General features: G+C 39.3%; 1 pseudogene; it reads right to left on the bottom strand.

Moving 5' to 3' along the window:
- Window positions 1–6379: 6379 nt before the first annotated feature.
- On the bottom strand, window positions 6380–6814 carry LOC138146763 (large ribosomal subunit protein eL34-like; annotated as a pseudogene).
- Between the last annotated feature and the right edge of the window lie 10997 nt (window positions 6815–17811).

The raw sequence follows: 17811 nt of genomic DNA, 5'->3' as shown, positions 1-17811 counted from the left end.
CTCCACCATCTTGGCTCCCAGAAGTTCAAGTAGGTGATTTTTAAACATTCAGGCTGTGGGCTGTTAGCCCCAGGAGAAGCTACTGTCACTGTGGGCCCTGTGCTTTCTCTTACCCAGATCCTTTGTTCCACAGTGAGAAGTCTGATAATTGCCCCTGCTGTAGGTGAATCTGCTGGCCACTGGCTGGGGCTTGTACTCTCTCTGCTGTGGTCTGGTCTCTGGTCCGGTCTCTGGTCCGGTCTCTGGTCCATGCTGGTGCAGCCTCCGTAGGCTCCACGCTCTCCCTGCCAAGTCCTATCTGTGTACTTTCCTAGACTGGGAATCTGCCACACTTTGTCTCCCAATGGATTCTATCACTCTAAAATCCATTCAGATTCACTTTTTAGATGTTACTGATGGAATTCATGGAGGAGTTAAGGTGAATTCCTGCATTCACTCTGCCATCTTAGCTCCGCCCCTGGGGAAATAAAAATAGAAAGAATTCATCAGTTGCCTCTTGAAAGAAATCCTAAAAATTTGAGGAATATTATGGCTAAAATACAAAACTTCTGGTGCAAAGGAAAGAATACTGCAAGCAGTCAGAAAGAAAGAGTTCAAATACCAAGGAATCATAGTTAGCATTATATAAGATCTAGAAGCTTTTACGTTTAACAATAGGAAATCTTGGAATATAAAATTGCAAAATGCAAAAGATATAGGCTTACAGCCAAGAATAACTTACCCCACAAAGTGGCTTATTATTCTACGGGGGGAAGGGGGAAGAATGTGGGGAGAGGGGAGTGGATCTTTAAGGAAAGAGAAGACTTTATGTCTTTTTTTTCATATGTCTTTAATTCATTTTACTTGCCTGTACATTTTTTGTTGCTAAGGTTTTACTTTTATAAATGGAAAGGGGAGTTGGGAGATAGGGAGAATCAGTAATAGTAATACCAAAAGAATAAAAGAAGGCTATTGCAGTTGGTTTTTTTTTTTTAATGTAGAGGAGAGAGGAGAAAGAAATTCAGAAAGAAGCACTGACAAGCAAGATAGTTTTGAAAATAACATATTGAATTTATCATATACTGTTGAAAAAGGAAGTTTTATAGAATAGAATTTCACAATTTCATATATAATCCTCTCTTAGTTTCTCTATTGGTGTTTAAGTTTAAAAGTTTAAGTTTGAAGTAAAAAAATAAGATTAAAAAATACAAATGATTTTGAAAGGATTAAATCATTAACATACTTCACAGTAAGGATTAGCTTCTTCTAGCAGGAGGAACCCTACCCTAGGGCAGCTTGAGAGCATTGTGGAGAGCACGAGTCAATGAAGGATGGAATGAAGAAATGAAGAGCAATAATGACAATTTTGCTTTACCATCTTGTCTTTTATCTTCAATAATAAACTCCGAGAGGGTCAGGGCTATATATTTGAAGGAAGGGGAAAAATCTCATAAATTTTAAAATTATATCTTAATTCTTTTGCAAATAAAGCAAAATAGGGTAGATTTTGAACTTTACCACATCTTGGATTCACTTTACATAAACACCTTAGCATTCACTTTTAGCAAGTTAGCTTAATGTTTGCTATAACAATCCGAGGACTAATTCTGTAGCCATAAAAGATGCTTTTAGTGTTTCACAGGTTGAGAATATGACCCAGGGATTTAAAGGTTAGAAGAGATTTAGAAAGAGTAATATCAAGAGACTTAGAGATGACAGAAAATTGGACACGAACTTGAGAGTACATATGGTGGCAAAGAACACCAATGCTATTTTGGGCAGCAGGGAATGTGTCAGCTCAAAGTACAAGGAATTGATAGTCCCTTTGACTACACAACTTTGGTAAAGCACATCTGGTTACTCAATTCTGTTTGAGATATTTTAGGATATGTGTATGTGTATGTTGTGTGTACGTGTGTGCAATTTCATGTTTACAGTGAGGTGTCAGGGGTTTTGTGAAATGCAACCCTCACCAAGTGCTCTATGAGAAAGCCTTCTAGACTGTGCCAACAGAGCTCTTGGATTCCAAGGAAAATTTCTGGGGCTCCACAGGTATATTCCATAATTGAATGTGTGTGTGACTGTATTTTAAAGTATTTTGTTTAATATTTTAAATATTTAATTTAATGTTTTCTTTGAAGATATTATTTCTGAACTTGGTTTCTTTCTCATCTATCTCTGAATCATACTTTTATTTTCACCCATTAGTAGTATATTCATTCTCAACCATAATCAGAGATTAAGCCAGAGAAAATCCAGAGTTGGGAGCAGGAGTGTCTTATTTGAGGAACAGATGGGAGGACAATGTTACTGTATTGTAGAATATGTGGAGAAGACTAAGTTGTAATAAGACTGGAAAGGGGGAAGAGGCTAAGATTATGAAGGGCTTTAAAAGTGAAACAGAAGATTTTATATTTGACCCTGGAGGCAGTAGGAGGCCACTGCAGTTGATTAAATAAGAAAGTGATAGGATCAGACCTATGCCTTAGAAAAGTCACTTGGGAGGCCTATCAAAAACTTATTGCAGTAGTACAGGCAAGATGGAATGATGGCCTGTACCAGGGTACTGACAGTGTCAGAGGACAGAAGGGGGCATACATGAGTGGAGTTGTCAAGGTAAAATTGAGAAATGTTACGAAGGTAGAATTGAGAGGATTGACAACAGCTTGGAAATGGGCAGGAAGGCGAGAGAGGGAAGAGTCAAGGATGGTCCTTCGGTTGTGAGCGTGGGTAACAGGGAAGATGATGGCACTCCTGACAGTAATAGTGAAGTTAGAAAGATGGGAGGGACTTGGAAGAAAGTAATGAGCTCAATTCTGGATATACTGAGTTAAAGATGTTCATGGGACATCCTGTTCAAGATGTCCAATAGGTAGTTGATGATACCATTTCTTTAGTTCTAAATACTCTAATCTGACTCCAAATCATGGCTCTGCTACTTACTACAGTTTTGACCTCAGATGGGTCATTTACCATCTCTAGGTCTCAGTTTTGTCATCTATAAAAGAAAAGTGAAGACCAGATGAACTCTGAGGAGTCTTTCAGACTGAAATTCTATGGTTCCATGGTTATGAATTATAGAATGTTATAATTTCAGAAAAAAATGATGCAGGAGACCAAAAGGACACTGGAAAGATAATAACCAAAAAGACAACTGATACACATATCACCTTAAGTTCTGCAAAGTGCTTATCGTACGTTATCTCATTTGATCCTCATGAAACCCTATGAGGAAATTGCTATGGTTATTATTATCTTCAGCTGACAGCCAGTGAAACAGAGACTGAGAAAACTTAAGTGCCTACTAGACTCACACAGGTAGTTAGTATTGGAGGTAAGGGGCTTGCTCAAGTACATTACCAATAAGAGCTCACATGTGGAAAGGGGTTTAAAAGGCGTAATCAGGAGAACTCACCATCAGGAAAAGACATGGGCCAGGTTTGTAGCAAGAGAGAAGACTACAAATACCTAAGCAGAGTGCTGCTGTGGTATCCAAAAAACATGAAAAGAAAAAACAATAAAAAGAAACCAGCTAGGTGGTACAGTGGATAAAGCAACCAGTCCTGGAATCAGGAGGACCTTAATTCAAATCTGACCTCAGACACTTACCAGCTGTGTGACCCTGGGCAAGTCACTTAACCCTGATTGCCTTGAAAAAAAATTCAAGGAGGGCTTTCCTCATGTTAGATAGATCCTTTGTTGAGGATTCATGAAAAGGTATCAATGAGAATATCACAGGATGTGGAAGAATTGGCATTTGTCCTTGTTGAGGAAGGTCTCACAAATATAAGATCACACAACCACCAAAGTGTTCATTTCTTCTGGGTGACTTTGGCCCCATGTTATAGAGTTCACTTTCAATGCCATATTCCCTATCCTTCTTGTCTTTGTATCATCTGAAAAAATGAAAAATTTAAGCACAGGATAATGTAAGAAAGCGATTATCCTATTATTAGGATAATAGGATTTAGTGTTGGAAGGAACTTTAGAAATTGTCTGATCCAGTCCCTCCATTTTACAAATAAGGAACCTGAGGGCCATAAGTAACTTTTCTAACACCCAAATCCAGGGTTCCTTTGAAGACACCATATTCATTTTCATCCAAATCATTGATAAAGTATTGAGCTGGTTGTTATGGGAATGGGAATTTAAGATCTTCCCTGCCCCTAGGCTCTTTGATAGGCCTAAGTGACTCTGAGAACCTTCCTTGGTTTGAAAATATACTCTGCCCCCTAATAGGCTGAATGTGGTCACCTGGAGCCTGTGGCGGGAGGCTTGTTTTTCAGGAATGCCCTCACCTTGATACTTAGTGATTGGGCAATGGGTCAAGAGGGTTGTGACATTCTCTGAGCCAGGAAAATGCTATATAAGCCCTGATGTGAGGTTTTGTTTTGGGGCTCACTTTGAGAAGAGTTATGTGATTTGACCAGATGAGACTTTGGGCAGCTGTTGAGCCCCCTGGCTTTGAAACCCCAGATTTGGTGCTTCCTTTTCTGGTAAATGATTAGGTTTGGATGTAATGGTCAGACAGTTGGAAGCCTGTCTGCTGATGTTTCTCTGTATTTGTTGTCTGCCTGTAACTTGTTTGTATTCTCTGAAGTTCAGGGTGCTGACCTTTTTCCCCTGAACTAGGTAAATGACATATGTTTGATTAAAGCAAGATTGTTAACCCTTTTTGAGTTGCTTTCCTTTAGAAAAGCAGACCTAAGAACCTGTGTTGGCAGCCACCCTGGGTATGCTAGGGTGCTTGCTGCTACATTAGTATAGAAAAGAATTGAGAAAATTAATTTCCCTTCCTTCCTTGCAAAAATCTACTATCAGATTTGGTTTATGTGTTGCTTGCTTGCTTTTCTTCCCTTTCTTTTAAAAGATTGTTTCAAGGGAAATATCAATGGACAGGGGATGAGGTAATGTGATAGTAATGGCAATTAAAGATTCCCCTGTATTGGCTTGGTTTTCAAATTGATTGTGTTAAAACCCAGAGTTTGTTAATCCCACCTGTGGGATGGGCTTGTTGATGTGAAAAGAAAGTCCTGAACTGGGAGGAGCTGGTGAGGTAGATTTGGAGAGACACTAGAGAGAGGCGGAAGATCTTTTTGGAAGCAGCACCTCGTGGAGAGAGAGAGACTAAGAGAATTGCTGGTGGCCGCTTTGAATTGCCCTGGACTTTTGAGACCTGCCCCCTGAGCTGCCAAGGACTGAGGAGACATGGCTGTTTTGCTGGCACTTTGTCTGTCTGTTTTGATGTTATTTTGCCAGATTTGTCCACTGGTGAAAGACTGTCCTTTTGTTGAAGAAGTCCTGGAACCTGGCTGTTCGCTAAGAAGGCCTGCGACTGTCCTGCAGACAGAGAGTGAATACTGTCCACTGGTGAGGGACAGTGCTGTTGTTGCAGGGGTCTGGGAGCCTTTCTGTTGGTTCAGAAGCCCTGAAGAAGGATTTTCTTGTTGTATGTTTACAGAAATCCTGGGAGAGGGCTTTGCTAATGTGTTCAGGGGTTCTAGGACTGTTCTACAGACAGAGGATAAATTCATGAAGGGACTGGCAATGTATCTTGTGGCTTTGCTAAGCCTTGTCTCCCCAGGAACTAAGATTGCTGAGAACTTGCCTCGTGTCAAGATGAAGAAAAGACCTCCATTTGGGTATTAAGTGCTGTGTTTAAACTTGATGTAACTCTGGGGTAGATTCAATTGTGATCCAGGGGTGGGGAACTTTTGACCTTATGTTTGGAAACTAATCTCCATTTGAGAAGAGGGGCTTTGTGGTGGACTTAATTAAGGTATAGCCTAGGGGTGGAGAAGTATTTAGAACAGAGACTTTGTAATTGATTGAATGATTGGAAGATCCTGGGGTGGGGTAGTACTTGGAGATTATTTAATCACACTTAGTAAATGCTGTATTTGGAATGATGTCATGTTTTGATCTTCTCTGTTCTTGGTTTGTCACTAAATAAAATAGAGAGCACCTATGCTTGGTATTTTGAACCTGGGAAGTTGCCTTTGCTTGGTATTACATTACAGGTATGTATTCATAACTGAAGGTGATATTAAAAAAAGAGTAAAAAAAAAACCCAAAATGTTGAGCTGGACAGGACCAAAGATATAAAACTCTGTGGCACTCTGATAAAGAGATCCCTTTAGATGGAAACTAACCAATTCATTGACCTTTCTGTGTGTGTTTGTTCAACCAGTTGCAAATCTACTTAACTATACTATTATGATGCTTGCTCTGGACCTTCTTATCCACACCAATATCATGAGAGACTTTGTCAAGTAATTTCTTTAAATCAGGATAAGTTGTGTCTATAGCCTTCATGGAATAAGAGAATCTTTGAAATCAACTCTGATCTAACAACCTAGAAAGTCTATCAAAAAAGAAAATGAAATTGACTTGGCACACCTTGTTTTTTTTTTCCCACATTTTAATTTTCTTTATTATTCAAAATACATATCCTTTCTATTTACTTTTTTGACTCTGTGCTTGGGCCTTCAGCACCTTCACAACAATTTTCTGCTCCTCAATCAGGAAAGCACACTTGATCCGGTCACAGACACATTTAGCACACATGGAGCCACCATAAGCCCTGCTGACATGCTTTTTTGTCTTTGATAGCCTCATAAGAACTTTAGGTCTCACTGCACGAACACCTTGAAGTCTTCCTGGGCATACACCACAGGCTGATTTTGGTGCTTTCCCAACTTTCTTGGTATAAAGGTAAACAATTCTGTTACCTGGGGTTCATGACAGCTGAGTTTTGTTGGAAGCTGTATTGTAGGACAGCTTATGGCGGTATGTCAGACGCTGAACCATTTTTAATTTCTGTCAGGTCCGCCACCGGAAGAGGCCACACCTTGTTTTTTTAATGGATCCAGGGCAGTACCTAGTAATTATTGCATTCTTTTCTGAATTTGGACAAGCATCGTTTTACTAATCCATTCTAGAATTTTGCCAATAATTCATACCAGGTTTACCCATGTGTTGTTTCCAGAATCCATTCTCTTCTCCAGTTTCAAAACCCAAACAACATTTGTCCATCTGCTGTCTCAGGTCCTAGGCATCTCTCTCTCCCATTCTCCATGATTTCCTAAAGATTACAGAGTGGCTCTGAGATCACACCTCCCAGATCTTTCAGCACCCTGGGATATAAGTTGTCTGGGCTTAGATGCTTAAATGAATTTTAAGTGACTAGATACTTTCTTGTGAGGATTATTATAGCCTTTATAGTTGGAAGATACAAAGATGGCATACACACAAAGATATAAACACAGACATACATATGCAGATAGAAAAATGGACCCAGGCAAATAGATCCATGCACATGCAAACTGTACTTATACATATGCAAACTGAAATCTATGACTATCCATAAGTGGAGAAGGACACAGTACTCTATACTCCTTGCCCATATTCCTATCTATACCTTTGTTGCCCACCTTTCAAGCACTATAGATCCTGACCACCACTCTTCTCTCTCATCTCTCCCTTCATTCCATTTCTTAGGACAACATAGGAGGCACAGGTTTCCAGTAGAGCAGAAAGGATTATGGTTAGATTTCCCCTCAAGGATAAAGGACTGTCTTTCTTCTCCATCACTCCAACCCCCCATTTCTCCAAGTTTGGTAAGACTAGTTTTTCTTATAGTATGTTTATAGCCTCTTTAAGAAGGGTGCTTGAGAATTGCACTCCAGAATCTGCGTGGCTGGTCACTACAACTGGTACCATCCTGACTGGAGTCAGGAAGAGGGATTGCACCCCTGGATCTCATGTCTGGGAATTTTACAATGTTAAGAACGAAACCATCTTAACGTTAGTGAACATTTGCCACAGCTGTATTTCTTACATCCTTATTGCTTTTTGCTCATTGTGAAAAATGCAAATATTCCAGTCCCAGTTTAGTTGTGATTGTAGGTAGTTTCATTCTCAGGTTCTCCTCTGCTAATTAGGGAGGCTGCATGGTACTGAATAAAGACCACTAAAGTCAGAATGAGAGGTCTGATCCTGGCTTTGCCCCCTAGAATGTAAGTTTCTTGAGAGCAGGAACTGTTTTCCATTTCAGAGCTTAGCAGAGGGTTTGGTGCATTTAACAAATGCTTGTTGGACTAGCTGTATGGCTAGACCTAAGTCATTATAAACCTCTAAAATAAAAGAGTTGGACTATATGACCTCTCAGGTCCTTTCAGCTCCTAAGCCTATGATTAGATAACCCAGTCCTTTTTCACTTGTTTCACACATAGAGGAGATTCTATCACAGTAGAAAGTTTCTTTGTGCCATATTTTCAAAAGCGAATTTCATACAAAGTGTTAACATTAACACTGAGAGTTTATAACACTTTGAGAAAGACAGCACAAAGTAGTGGATGGAGGGCTGGCATCAGAGTTAGAAAGACCTGTGTTCAAGTCCTTCCTCTGACATTATTGACTCTGTGACTCTGGGTAGGTCGCTTAGTGTCTCTGGAATCCCAAGCAACTTTGAGATGGAAATACAGAGGGCACCAATGTGTATGGGGAATTCCTTAACCAGGAGTTTGTTACATTGATGATATCACAGATCTGATAAAAACAATAACAAAACCAACTTTCCAATAACATCCCTGAGATGCAGGAATGAAATGAATTAATGCAAAATTAGATTAGCAAAACAGGGCACAAAATTTTGCTCAATTATTCGATCTTCTCTTATTTATTGGTTCAGAAGAATAACTCATAACAACTTGAATTTCAATAGTGCTTTAAGACTTACAAAGACTTTCCTTATGATAATATTGTAAGGTGTGTAGCATAGTATTAGTATTCCCATTTCACAGATGAGGAAATTGAGTCTAAAAAAAATTAATTGATTTGCCATACACTACCACTGCTACTAAGTGCTAAAGCCAGGATTTAAACTAAAGTACCCTTACTCTGAGTCTGGGATTGGCTGCCCTAAGCTAATTCAAAACAGTGAATAATAAAAGAAATATATTGGATTCTGCATACATTATAAGTTTCCCCCTGCCTCTGGCAGAGTTAACTTCCTAATTATGTTTTCTTTTAGACCAATCATAAAATGAGTTGACATTCCTGAGCCCATACCAGCTAGTGCTAAGGGATGGGGAGGTGACCCAGCAGTTGCTCGGGAGTATGCCCAGAAAGACAATCTGTGATTCAATATTTGCTGCAGATAATTGAGAGTTGATGCAATTAGAGTTGGCTTGGACTGAGAAAGTTTTCCAACCTGTTCTCACTTCCTGATCCTTTGTGCCTTTGAAGGCTGTTAAAAAAAAATGTTGTTAATGTCAGATCACTAACCTTTGCTTTTTTAACCACTGTATTCCTCCATGGACACTTTGTTTGGTTTTTGTTTGGGGGGTTCTCTGTGGACATTTGTGGATCAGTTATAAGGCACATACATGACCCTGGAGCCTGGGGAACATGGCCATTGCTGAAAGGCTAGGTCATTCTATTTTTACCCACTTTCACTTTAATTACAAATTGTTAGTGCTGGAATTTCCACAAAGGGGTTATGCAAGCCTACCCGGAGTTGTTTGAAATGGTTTCCACTTTCTTGGGCTCCCAGGTAAGAAGCTACTCTTCTAGATTTTGCAACCTCTCAACTGACCTGGACAACCTACTTTTATGTTTAGATGCTTGCAGAAACACCAGCAATAATTCTATGATTCCAACTCCAAGGTAGTGTGAAGATTTCCTCGATAACATGTAACTCCAATCGGTAACTTGAAGAAGCCTGAATTCAGTTTGGTTGGTCACCATCAATGCATAGCTTTGTACTGTAAAGAAATTATTCTCAGGAACCATAGGACTCCATCTATCCCATAAGACAGTTCAATCTTTCCAACTTGAAGTAGTTAATTTTACTCCCATGTGTGAACAACTTGCTTTCCAGAAGCTTTAACTGGTCACTGCCCCATGGAAGCCTGACAGTCACCTTCCTCTGACAGAGGCCTTTAATTGCAAAAACAGACACTGCCACTAATCACGTGCACTAGGGAAAAACAATTAGTTAGGGCTTAGATGGAAGTGGGGGTTGGTCAATCAGTTGATCCAAGAAAAGATAGCATTGTGGTTCTTCTTTTTATATTAATCTATGACCCAGCCTATCCTGACTGTCTGAAAAGGCAGGTTTTGTTTGGCTTGTTTTTTTCCATTTCCACCATATATCTTACATGATTTGAAAACCAGACCAGGGCAGTTCCTTGCAACAATGGTGTGGCAAGAGATTCTGCAGAGTGAAGACCATCAGTGCATGCTGAAATACTACAGGCCCAGGGACTGTACTCTGGAACTAGGCTGCCTTAATCAATCTAAAAGTCACTCTTGAGCAGCTAGGTGGTTCAGTGAATAGAGCACAGGCCCCGGAGTTGGGAGGACCTGAGTTCAAATCAGGCCTCAGACGCTTAAGACAAAAACTAGCCATGTGGCCTTGGGCAAGTAACTTAACCCCAACTGCCCTCCAAAAAGCAAAAAATTAAAAAAAAAAAGTCACTCTTCATTTTCTCAGCATCACATGCAAATAGATCTCCATGCTACCTGCCTGGTGCTTTACCACATACCATATGGGAGACTAGGTTAAGAGAAATCTTGTCCATTTCTCTCCATCTCAATCAATCACTTTTTTAATGATCAACTATTAGGTGCCAGACACTCTGCTAAGACCCAGGGATAAAAGTGCAAAGAAGAAAACAACATCTACTAGTGAGGAGACTACATTCTACAGAGGCCAGTAATATGTGTAAAATTATATGCAACATTAGGGAAGCTAGATAAGGTTCAGTGGGTAAAATGCCAAGACTGGAATCAGGAAGACCTGAATTCAAATTTGGCTTCAGACACTAACTGTGTGACCCTGGGCAAGTCACTTAACCCTGTTTGCCTCAGGTCCTCATTGGTAAGATGAACTAGAGAAGGAAATGGAAAACCACTCTGGCATCTTTCCCAAGAGAGCCCCACATACTTCATGAGAATTGGACATGACTGAAATGATTGATATATGTATAAATATAAAGTATATTTATGCAGCATAAATATAAAGTAAATATTATTTTGGCAATAATACATAGAATGGACTGGACTAGTAAAAGGACCTTAAGGCAGAGAGACCAGTTAGGAAGCTGTTACAATGCTCTAGGCAAAAGGTGATGAGGGCCTGACCTAAGGCCTTTCTTTGAGTGCTGGAAAGGGGTCACATTCAAGAGATGTTATGGAGGTAGAAACAGCAAGATGGACATGTGAAGTGAAGGTGAATTAGGAGTCAAGGAGAACAATGAAATTACAAACCTGAGACAATGGTGATGTCTTCAACAGAAACAGGGTTTTTGGAAGAGGGGAGGGTTGAAAGGAAGGATAATTAGGTGAGCTTTGGATGTGTTGAGTTTGAGATGTCTCTGGAAAATTCAGTTTGAAATGTTGGTGATATGGGACTGAAGCTTAGGGGGGAAACTGAGGCTGAGTAGATAGATATGGGAGTCATCTGCACAGATCTAATAGTTAAATGAGCTGATGAGGTTTCCAAGAGAAAGAATATAATGAGAGAAGTAAACCTAGAACAGAATCTTGAGGAACACCCACATTTAGAAAGTATGATTGTAAAGGTTCAAAAGTCCTGCTGACTCATCTCCATAGAACTTTGGAAACCTCTTCATCTTGGAAGTTTACTCTACCTCAGGATTATTTCTTTTTCTTTTCTTTCTTTTTTTTTTTTTGGTGAGGTCATTGGAATTAAGTGACTTGCCCAGGGTCACATAGCTAGTAAGTGTCAAATGTCTGAGGGCAAATTTGAACTCAGGTCCTCCTGACTCCAGGACCAGTGGTGATCTATCTACTCTACCACCTAATTGCCCCTAGGGACTATTTCTTACATGAGAAGTAACCTCCTTACCCCTGATTGGTTGATTCCTCCTAGAGCCTCCAATTTTAGGAAGCCCAGGACAAAGATGTCTTCATCCCTCTCTAAGCATCTCTGCTGATTCATCTCCACCATGGGCCCTTTTCTGACTCCCTTTTAGCATTATCTTCCCCCCACTAGAATGTAAGCCCCTTGAGGGGTGGAACTGTGTTTCCTTTTGCTTGTATTTCTTATCTTTTGTATAGAGCCTGACATATAATAAGCCCTTAGTAAATGTTTGTTGACTAGCTGTTGACTGACACTTAGAACCTATGTGGCCTTAAAACAAGTTAAGCTTTCCTGGGTTTTACTTTCATAACTGTAAGATGAAAGTTTTGGACTAAATGGATCCTTCCCAGGTCAAATATGTTTCTAAGTTCAGTAGAAGCACCATTGCAAGAATCAGTACATTGGACTATCAGTCAGGACCTGGGTTCTAGCTCCAGTTCTGCCAATGATTAGTGTATGACCTCAGATAGGACACAATCTTCAGTCACAGTCTCAACTTCTTCCTCCACAAATGCAGGGGGCGGGGTAAGTGTTTTAAGGAAAAAACCATACTCTTTTATCCAGTATATATGCATTATTGGAAACATATCCTAAGATACACACACACATATAAAATAGCATAATAGTATATCTATGTATATTTTATATATAGATATATAATATACCCTATGGAAAAACTATGTTCCTAACATCACAATTTGTGAAAATTCAACAATTGAGAAATGATTGAATGAACTATGATGATCAATGTGATGACAGATCATAATTTAATCAAGAATTGCAGAGAAGAGAAAAAGAATTAAATGAAAAAAACTCAATCAGATCAGTATACATGATAACCAAAATTATGTAAGTGAAAATGCTATGTGGAAGTATGTGTGTGTATGTGTAAACATAGACACACAAACACACACATACAGTGGTGACGAATGGACAAAGATAACGTATGTATACCCACGGGAGGAAGTAATAAGAAGTTATCACAACTCAAACTTGGAAAAATCGAACTCGTTACTCTACCCCAAGCCGACCCCTTTTCCTAATTTCCCTGTTCTTCTCAAGGCCACCATGGTCCTTTCAGTTACCAAGCTTCTTTCTGGAACTCTCTTCTTTTTCTACACAGGGTCATCTCTAGCTGTCCTGATCTGTATCTTGCCATTGGACCTAGATGGTTCCGGAGGAGAAAGTGAGGTCAGTAACCTTGCACAGCCCTTCCTCACTTAAATCCTATTCACTTGCGAGTCATGGCATCATCTTCCTCTTCAAGAAAGAAGGACAAGCGACACCTTTCTTTCTCTACACTATTTTTCTTGGTGATCTTATACGCTCTCCATCCCTGACTCATCTCCACAGGGCTTTCTCTACCATGCCATAGACACCTGCTCATCCCGAAAGCTCACTCCACCCCTACATTACTTCATACATTAGAAGTACTTTGGTTCCGTCTAGACCCCCTAATTTGAGGAGACCTGGGTCAAAATTGTCTTCATCCCTCTCCAGGCTACATTGAGGACTCATCTCCAAAGGACTGTCTCTACCACGGGCCTGCTCCTGGTACCTTCTTTCCTTTCCCTGCCCCATCTTTTCATCTCCTTTCTGTATGCTGTCCTCCTTCATCTGAATGTAGCCTCCTTTTTTTTTTTTTTTAAAGCAATCGGGGTTAAGTAACTTGCTCAAGGTTACATGGCCAGTTATGTCTGGGTGTGGTGCTGAGTATCTGAGCCCGGATTTGATCCAGGTCATCCCGACACTGGAGCCGGTGCTCTTACTCACTGAGCCACCTGGCCGCCCCTGAATGTAGTCTCCTTGAAGGTAGGAACTATCTTTCTTTCTACTTATCACAGTGCCTGGCAAGTGCTAAGTACCTAATAAATGCTTCTTGACTGACTGGCTGACCATGTGTTCAATTTTCTCTAGGCAAACGACCACAAAACAAGATTACATGTATATGTGTGTATATATATGTATGCATGTATGTATGTGTATATATGTATGTGTGTATGTATATGTGTATATATACATATACATATGCCTTAGACACCTAGGTGGGATCCTTTTCTCTTTTTTTTTTTTTTGGAGGGGGTAAGGTAGGACAATTGGATCCAGCTAGTTTTTTTGTGTTAAGTGTCTGAGGCCAGATTTGAACTCAGGTCCTTGTGACTCCAGGGCTGGTGCTCTATTCACTGCAGCACCTAGCCACCCCCCTGGGATCCTTTTCTGATCTCTCTAGTTGTTAATACACCAAAATTACTTTATATTTACTTATTTCTGTATGTTATTTTTCTGAAGTAGAATGTAAACTCCTTAAGGGTAGGGATATTTTTGTCTTTATATACCCAGTCCCTAGCACAGAAGTGCCTGGCACATAGAAATCTTTTTTTCAAAATTGAATAATTCATAATATTAATTTAGTTGGTTTTTAGTAATATTTGAAATTAAGCTTCTAACAAATTATTCTCTTAAAAACACAAAAACTAACCCCAATTATTCTTTTAAAAATACAATGAACCAGATGTTCTTTAATGATCCTTCTAACTTTAACATTCTATGAATTTGTAATTTTTGATTCCATCATCATGATTCCTTATTGGTATTAACTCTAGTTTGCTGTCAGTGACAAATGAGATTGCTGTGTTCCCCTTTGCTAATGTATTCTAAGTGATTCAAGTTTGACTCATTGGGTACCCAGCAGATAATAGAAGAGTTCCATATTCCTCAGAAAGGAAATTTATTTTCATATTGTTATGACTTGGGGACAGGTGGTTTTTTTGTGTGCTTATATATTCAGGATTTTGTACCCTGAGAATTGAGTTACTTTCTCTTCTTATTCTTTATACCAGCCAGAAATGTGGAAGTTATATTTGAATAGAAGGTTTTTAAAAATCCCTCGTACCCCCCTTTTCAATCTAGTTTCTTTAAAGGCTTTCTTTCTTCATGTCTGAATTTGTTATTTCAGTTTTCACATTAAGGAACTATTCTAGGGCAAGAACAATGTATTTCTTCAGCCAAAGAATGACCCACTCCCTGCTTCAGTGTTTAGGGTTGGCATGGGAGTAACCTATCAATACTGATTTGGATTCAACAAGCAAAAAACAATACAGGGGTGGGGGGGGTGGGAGGGCAGGAAGTAAGGTGTTGTATGTTATTTTCAACAATAGGCTTTATCATTATGGATTGTGGCAAATAGGAAAGGACTGCTGATCTGACTGGTCTTGAAGTGTAGAAAATGGGTAGATGCTTTTGGAATTGTCAGCTGCTGGAGGAGTACATTCCAGATGACCATTCCAGGTAACTTTATTGGGTAACTTCACCCTAGGTAATTTTCAAGCTTTCTCCAGAAGACTCTGATGGAAAGAACAGATATGCTGGGTTTTGTTTCATTTTGAGGTTTTCCTACCTCTACCATAGTTTCATGTCTGAGGTCGTATATGCATTTGAATATTCAAGAAGAAGTCTGTAAAACTTTAAATAAGACACAGTAGCCAAACCATTTCTTTGAGGGATGAAAGAGGGGACACACTGCACATTTCAGATGAATTTCAAGGCAGCTTCATCTTGGAATGATGGATTTCCAAGTATCTGTTTCAAGGGATAACATTTCAATCTCCCGTGCAACTCTGAAAAATCCCTCAGGTGTGTGATGGAGAACTGAAAAACCTGTTGAGGTTTCCAATCCTCTAACCCTCTGACTCTTCATTTCATATCCCACTGTTTCTTTGGGCAATCTGCCATTTTAAAAGCATGGAGAATATGTTCAAGGAATTCACCTAAGTAAAATAACAATAATAATAAATAATATTAACTCACATTTCTATGGCACTCTCTAGTGTACAAAATACATTCTTCTCAACAACCTTGTGTTGTAGGGTCTCCTCAGCTCAAACATCCTTAGCAATATCGGTCAAGTTAGCAAGCATGTTGTAGAGGAAAGAGCACGGGGTTTGAAGTTAGAGATTGAGCTTCACATACCATTTACCTGTTTGTTCAGGGCCATTCAAATATTTGGGGGCCTAAGTGTCCTCCTCTATTAAAATAAAATCTTCTCCTAGCAATAAATCCAGTGATAATCACTTAATAAGCCTCTTATTGATTGTTGTTGTTTTTTAAGCAAATCCACAGCATTTCCTGAGTGCCCACTATGTGCAAAATAATTTATTATTTACTATTCAACGTTACTCTCCTCTCAAAAAGAATGAATGAAAGTAACTTATAATTTATTCTTTGCCTCATTTTTTTTTTACAAAAATTACTCTTTGCCTCATAAGACATTGTTTTAAAATATGTGTTAGAGTACGCTTATGTTAGTTTTGGGGAACTGATTGTTAAAATTTCCATTTATATATCAGAATGGGCAAATTAGGGCTTTCTTTACTGTTTTGATGATTGTCTAGGCTTAAAGTGATGGGGAAAATATTAACCATGTTGATTCAACTTAAAAGTGTGTCCTGAAAAAAAAGTGTGTCCTGCATTCTTTTTTTCCCCTGGAGAGCTGATTGTTAAATGTTTATAAGCGCATCACATGGGCTATGCATAGGAAAGATGTTGGTTATGAACTTATAACAGAGGAGAACTATGTTCTCAGACTGAACTCTCATCTCTACCAAAAAAAATAAAAATAAAAAGACAGTTAATTCAGGCCCCAGACCTTACTTTTGACTGAAGAGTGGTACATAAGATCATAGTGTTTCATTTATTTCAATATCAGGCTTTATGTTGTCTAAATGGTCTCTTTGCATATTATCTTGGTCTCAGATATAGTTAGTTTCCTATTCTGTACCATGCTTTGTATTTGGGGGAAAGCCCTTAAGACATCTGTCAGCTTTCATGAGCGTATGTGGCTTTAGATCCTACCATTAGTATATGAAGAACAATCCCTGGCAAATTATCTTTGTAAGGGACAGAACTGAATTTGCAATGATTTCCCTCCTCTTGCCTTTGTAATCATGAAGGTTAGCCTTTGTTTCCTTTCTGTAACACATCTTTCTTCAAACTAGTTTTGGTCCCATTAGGGAGTCTTGTTAAGCTTAATGGAATGCTTATGTTCTTTAATGTAACTTAATTACTAAGCATCAAGACTTTTTGAATTGCAAAAAGGAAACATTTTGAAATTTGTGTTGGGTCACTGACAGTAAGAATTCCAGTATCACAGTGAGTCCAGTTTTCCACAATCAAATTGTGATGGTGTGAGCCCCTATACCAAAACCCATGCTGCCCCAGTCTGACTATTTTCACAACTCTAGCTCAGTGGAGGCCCCAATTATTAGAGGACCAATCTGCCCTCAGCTGGTACAGATTATAACACATTGACATCCTATACAATTCTTGTTTGTGTATGAGTGTGTGTGTTTATGTGAAGGGAATGTATTTTAAATCAGTCTTCAATAGTACATCCACCTGATATGCTGAAGGCCTTCCTCTGATTTTCCAATACCCCTACTGTCAGGACAATGGGAAAAGAATTGGGGGGGGGTCATAGAAGGTGAGATGTGAAGGAGGTTTTCTTTCCTAAACTCTTTAAAATGCTGGGAGGTAAGGGGGAAACCAGGAAAGTGTCACCGAAATACAGAAAGGAATGTCTATGAGGAAAGGGTAATCAATAGTGTCAAGTGCGGGGGATGAAGAATGAGGAAGGAAAGACCCGTCAGATTTCATTCCAGCTCCCAAATTAATTCAACCCTTTCTCCTACCTTCCAACATTATCTTTGAACAAAGGTCCTCTTGCTGAATTTTTCCAAATAATCTAATGACCTGGGGTCATGGAGAAATGCTTCTACAACTTTATCTCATTTTTCTCATTGACAAGGCCCAGGCTCAACTGTTCTGTTTCTCATTCCCTGAACACACCATGTTCTTACCTAGAATACATTTCATGGATTTCTCTTCTTATCTGAGTCTCTTCCTTCCTTCCTTCCTTCCTTCCTTCCTTCCTTCCTTCCTTCCTT

Source organism: Petaurus breviceps, unplaced genomic scaffold (genome assembly GCF_028583685.1).
Source record: "Petaurus breviceps papuanus isolate PSGF00001 unplaced genomic scaffold, PetGlider_PUasm1.0 90769, whole genome shotgun sequence".
Classification (NCBI taxonomy): domain Eukaryota; kingdom Metazoa; phylum Chordata; class Mammalia; order Diprotodontia; family Petauridae; genus Petaurus; species Petaurus breviceps.
Note: the sequence above shows the minus strand (reverse complement) of the source record. Positions and strands in the feature narration are given on the sequence as shown.